Genomic DNA, 4,086 nt, shown 5'->3' on the forward strand with positions numbered 1-4,086 from the left:
CTCCGTCCAGTCTGCAAACTTGAACGTGATCTTCCAGTCACTTGCCATATTAATTCTCCATCCCACTTCTACTCTTCCATCTCTGCCTTTGACCTCCTTCACTGTTCCAATGAAGCTCAATGGAAGCTCGAGGAACAGCACCTCATCTTTCAATAAAGCTCTTAACAACCTCATGGACTCAACATTGATTTCAAGAACTTCAGATTGGTGGTACTGTAATGTGTGTCAGCTGTGGTTCAGCTGGTTACACTTTTGTCTCTCTGTCAGTGGACAGTGTTTAACCTCTACCTCCAGTTACTTCAGCACAGAATTCTATGTTGATTCTCCCAGTGTCACACAGAGAGAGTGCTGCACTGCCGGGTCTGCATTCTTGTTGGGTGATAGATTAAACCAAGTCCCTGTCGATTCCTCGAGTGAATCTAAAAGATCCCAAGGCTCTTTTGTTGAGGAACAGGAGAGTTCTCACTGGTGCCCTGCACAATATTTATCCCTCAATCGACAAATTAGACTAAATTAGAAATCTCTTTCGAATAGCTGGCACAGACATGATGGGCTGAAAGGACTCTTTCTATGCTCGAAGATTCTATGATTCTAATGTGGTAGTGCAAAAGAAGAAAGGGCGACTGAAACAAAGACATAAGGTTTCGGCAGTGATTACATATATAATAAGTGACAAGTTGCAAGCACCAAAAGTAAACATTGAGCAGCCCCAGTGGCCTAATGGATAAGGCACTGGCCTCCGGAGCCAGGGATTGTGGGTTCAAGTCCCACCTGGGGTGTGGTAAGTTTTTAAATCATTGCTATTCTGTGAAACCAGCTCTTTGTCCTCATCACTAAAATAAACAGAAATTAAATTGCTTCAGGCAGCATGGAGCCTTGGAAACCTCTGAAAGTTGGAGCCGGTGCAACAAGCAAAACCACTTGCTTCCCATGGACAGTCAACATTTCACCCTGCAATCAATGTACCAATTGTTAACATGCAGTTGCACCAATCGATTCTCTGGTGATGTTACTTGATTAATAATGCAGTCAATGTCAGTTCATATCCCACCGTGAAAATTTCAGAGTTTGAATTTCCTCTTCTCAGGTATTGTCCCCTTTCCTTCAAATTTGCCATCATCACCCCTCTCCTCACAAACCCCTCCTCCTGCTCCATGTCTAATCTCATGTTCCTCTCCAAACTCCTTCAATGTGTTGTCACCTCCCAAATTCACCCATCTTTCCACAATTCGATGCTTGAATTCCTTCAGTTAGCTTCCATCCCTGTCACTAACACAAATGGCCTTTATCAAAGTCACAAATGACATCCTATGTGATTGTGATCATGGTAGACTTGCTCTCCTCATTGTTCTTAACCTGTCTGCAACCTTCGACACAGTGAACTACATCATCCTCATCATCCAGCTGGGTGGGACTGCACTCACCTGCTTCCATTTTTATCTATCTAATCTTACCCAGAGAATCACCTGCAATGGCTTCTCTTCCCACTCTCTCACTGTTACCTCTGGAGTTGCCCAAGAATCTATCCTTGGTCCCTCCTATTTCCAATCTGCCCCTTCAGAACATGTCAGGTTCATTCTGTACACTGATGGCTCCCAGCTCTAACTCACTACCACTTCACTCGACCCCTCCACTTTGAATTGTCAGACTGCTTGTCCGACATCCAGTACCACATACGAACACACGAATTAGGAGCAGGAATAGGCCACTCGGCCCCTCAAGCCTGCTCCACAATTCAACAAGTTCATGGCTGATCTGATTGCAACCTCATCTCCACATTCCCACCTACCCCAATAAGTTTTCACCCCCTTGCTTATCAAGAATCTATCACCCTCTGCCTTCAAAATATTCAAAGACTCTGCTTCCACTGCCTTTTGAGGAAGAGAATTCCAAAGACTCATGACCCTCTGAGAGAAAAAATTTCTCCTCATCTGTGTCTTAAATGGGCAACCCCTTATTTTTAAACAGTGACCCCTAGTTCTACATTTTCCCACAAGAGGAAACATCCTTTCCACATCCACACTGTCAAGACCCCTCAGAATCTTAAATGCTTCAATCAAGTTGCCTCTTAATCTTTAAAACTCCAGCGGATACAAGCCGAGCCTGTCCGACCTTTCCTCATTAGACAACCACCCATTCCGGGTATTAGTCTAGTAAACTTTCTCTCAACTGCTTCCAACACATTTACATCCTTCCTTAAATAAGGAGACCAATACTGTACACATTACTCCAGATGTGGTCTCACCAAATACCCTATATAACTGAAGCATAACCTCCCTACTTTTGTATTCAATTCCGCTCGCAATAAACAAAAACATTCGATTCGCTTTCCTGAGCTGAATTTTTCTCCCCCTAAATATTGGAAAGACTGAAGCCATTGTCGTTGGTCCCCACCACAAATTCCATTCCCTAGCCACCGGCCCCATCTATCTCCCTGGCAAATCTCTGAGGCTGCACCAGATTGGTCATTTGTTTCAATTCGCATTTGACTCCGAAATGAGCTTCTGACCACAAATCCACTCCACTCCAATACCTCTTGACTTGACTCTTCCAATACTGTCCTGGCCAGCCTCCCATCTTCCACCCTCTATAAATTTCAGTTCATCCTAAATTCTGCTGCCTGAGTCCTAACACACACCAAACTCCCCTGTGATCACTGCCTTGTGTTGGCTCCCAGCAATGCCTCAAATTTTAAAATTCTCATCATTATTTTCACATTTCTCTATGGCCTCACCCCTTCCTATATCTGTCGCCTTCTCCTGCCTAACCAGCCTTCGAGCTATTGGCGCTCCTTCAATTTCTGGCCTCTTGAGCATGGCCGAATTTCATCACAACAGCATTGATGGTTGTGCCTTCAGCTGCCAAGGACCCAAGCTCTGGAATTTCCACCCGAAACCATCTGACTCTCTATCACTTTTCCTGGCTTACAATAGTATCGGGCTCCAGCAGCTTAATGGATAAGGTATTGATCTTCTGAAGCGGTGGTTATGGGTTCAAGTTTCATCTTGGCTGAAATAATTTTGGACCAGATACAAATGCCAAAGTACCTTCTATAAGCATTGCATATAAGTTTAGGCAGGCATCAAGATCAGCACAGGTTTGGAGGGCCGAATGTGCTGTACTGTTCTTTGTTCTTTGAGATTTGGTCCATTATAAAAAAGAGGCCATAGGGAATGGATGGGACCTGGTAAGATAATCGGTCGGGATGGTAAGACAGTCGTTATCAAGCATGGAAATCAAACTGTTAAGGTCCATTCTTCACGATTAATTGGGGTTGATTACAAAATCTCAGAATTTGAGCCGCTGATAGAGGGAAGAGAGGCACCTTGTACTTCAAATATTCATGTGTTTTGTGATGACGGTACTGAGGCACAGGTAGATCAAGAGTTGGATAGTAATGTAACCGATCATGATGCTCAGGAAAGAGCTATCACATCCAAAGACCAATTTGTCTGGAGTAGGCACACGGGTGACATATATTCCAGAGGGGTCTGATAAATGCAAGGATGCGACAACTTTGGAGCGTGCAGGAAAATCAAGTTTAAATATTGGTTAAATGTTCAAGATGATGACCAAGAAGCTAGGGCCATGGACTGGCAGAGTGGGGTGAAAGTGTGGAGGGTAAGAAAGTGCAGTGCAAGTTTTGACAGTGGATCAGGAAGTGACTCTTGCCTGAGGAAGTGACCACGTACTGGAGAAAGAGCCTCCGATAAAGCGCGAGGGAAATCTTCTAGCAGTCGTTCCAAAAGACATCAAAGTGCTAATAGAGGCTGTTGTATGAATAGATTACACAATGAAATGAAGGCTAGACGGCAGTCTCTGAATAGAATTGGAAGCAGAAGTCCTCATGATCATGAAGTTTTCGTGGCTGTCAGTAAACTGGAGGATAAACGAAAAAGAGAAGTAAAAGATAAGGAATTAGAGAGTTGGAGAGAGTTTGGCGTCTATTCTGAGGTACCAGATAGGGGACAGTCGGCCTTGTCACATAGATGGATTTGTACTGAGAAAGTCCTTCCTGATGGAATTTATAAGGCTAAAGTGAGGTTAGTTGTGAGGGGGTTTGAAGAGCGATTGGGGGATATCGAT

General features: G+C 44.1%; 1 non-coding gene across 1 annotated transcript; it reads left to right on the top strand.

Annotated features, from left to right (window-relative positions):
- The first annotated feature begins 706 nt into the window (after positions 1 to 706).
- On the top strand, positions 707 to 779 carry trnar-ccg (transfer RNA arginine (anticodon CCG)). The gene has a single exon. It is a non-coding gene; the product is annotated as a tRNA-Arg (tRNA).
- The last annotated feature ends 3,307 nt before the right edge of the window (positions 780 to 4,086 follow it).

Source organism: Heterodontus francisci, chromosome 10, assembly GCF_036365525.1.
Source record: "Heterodontus francisci isolate sHetFra1 chromosome 10, sHetFra1.hap1, whole genome shotgun sequence".
Taxonomy (NCBI): domain Eukaryota; kingdom Metazoa; phylum Chordata; class Chondrichthyes; order Heterodontiformes; family Heterodontidae; genus Heterodontus; species Heterodontus francisci.